The sequence below is a fragment of the Grammomys surdaster genome, unplaced genomic scaffold, assembly GCF_004785775.1.
Source record: "Grammomys surdaster isolate TR1022 unplaced genomic scaffold, NIH_TR_1.0 165, whole genome shotgun sequence".
Lineage (NCBI taxonomy): Eukaryota > Metazoa > Chordata > Mammalia > Rodentia > Muridae > Grammomys > Grammomys surdaster.
The window spans coordinates 2,957,430-2,959,305 of NW_021604613.1; positions in this window are offsets into that span (position 1 = coordinate 2,957,430).

Consider the following 1,876-nt stretch of genomic DNA (forward strand, 5'->3'; position numbering starts at 1 on the left):
TTTTTATAAATAGGAGACAGGAAGGAATGTGCCAAGAGAAGCAAGGTGAGCCTCAGAGACTGAGGTGGGATTTGGAGCTGCAGGGCAGGGCACGGAAGGGCAGGGCAGGGCAGGGCAGGGCAGGGCAGGGCTCCTTTACCTGTGTAGCTGGCAGGTCTCGTGTGCTCCCATTGTGCAGAAGACAAGGACACTTCTATGTGAAGTCCCACTTCTCAGGTAAAGGTTCTAAAGAGAAGTGACCAAGCCCCAAGCTCTCTAATGGTAGAGCTGGAGATAGTCAGGGGTGGTGTTTTAAATCCATGGGATTATATGTAAGATTCCTAAAAACTTTCCAGAAAGCAATTATTGTTTGTTTGAGATAGTGTCTTGCTATGTAGCCCAGGCTAGTCGCATAGTCATCCTGCCTCAGCCCTGGAGTCCTGGGCTGGGATTATGCATGCACACCAATACATCCCACAGAAACATAGAAAGGAAAATGTTGCTGTTGAAAGTCAGGGTTAGGAGGAACGGGGGAAGAATACAGATGAACCATGGAGTATAAAAGAAGGCACTTTGCACTATGAATGTTCTTATCAGGTTTATCTTACTTCCCAGGCATGACAAACAATAGATGCTGAAGAAAAAGACTTGACTACTGGGTACCTCCAGTAGGTACCCAGAATTTTTGGCTAGACGTTAGCACAAAATATAACAAAGCAGAGGCTTATTTATACTTCAGAGGGGAGTCCCTACAAACCCAGCAGCAGCTTCGTTACATTGAAACTGTCACATTGCAACTGTATGTAGTATGTTTTGGACCTGAAACATCTGCGAGATCAAGCACTAAAAGCTTATTGGCTGATGGCATTATTGAGAGGTGTAAAATCAGGGGGTGTGGTCTTGTCAGAAAAAAGTAGGTCCCTGGGGAGTGTGCCCTTGAAGGATAAGTTTGTCTTCTGTCCCTCCTCGCCTCTTCTCCACCTTTGCTTTCTTGTCTTCATGAGATATAAGTTTCCTCAGTCCCAAGGTACTGTCATATCATAGTCCTAAAAGCAACCCTGTCAGCACAGACGAGTTTCTGAACTCAGGAGCTAACAGAAACGCAGCCTTTTCAGTTTTTCTCTTTTGTCTCAAGTATTATGTCACCATAACAGAAAATGTATGCAATATATTTCCCCCATGGTTCTGTAGATAAAACGTGGGGCTTTGCACATGTTAGGCAAGTAAGTTACACTGTAGGCAACTGTTACCCTGTTGTTCGGCTGTTCAAACACATGTGACACTGTCTCCTCTCTCCAGGAACTCCCTGAATAAACTTTTACCTGCAAATAGAAGTTATGGACTGCTAACCAGAGCCTATTGCAAAGGAGAATGAGATACTGGCCACGGGGAGGAAACTTTAAGGAAAAAAAAAAAAAAGAAGCCATACAGCAAGGAAGATTCAAGGTGACAAAGAAGATTCAAGAAAAACACTCCATTTAGACAAAGGCAGAGAATCCAGAGACCTCCTAATGCAGTAGGACAGGGGTTCCTATTGAACAAACAAACAAGCACCTCCTACACTGTTAGGAGAGATTCTGCAGAGTGTGCAGTGATGCCTAATACAAATAAGACCAAACCTGGACTCCAAACAGAAAAGGATGTTACATTCCTTTCAGGGACCAAAGCAGGGGGGACAGCTAAGGACAGGAAGCTAACCCTCTAAAAGTGACAAAGCATGCCTGCAACAGACAAAAAGGGTGGTAGAAGGAAACACCTTGAAGCAGCATTTTTTCTGGCTGTGCGCATATGTATGTTCTCTCTTCTGTTCATAGTAAGTCCCCTCATCCTCCAACTCCTTCTTCCAGCCCTTCCTCCTGCCCTATCCCCTCCTGCCACCTTCTCAAATTTCGACCCC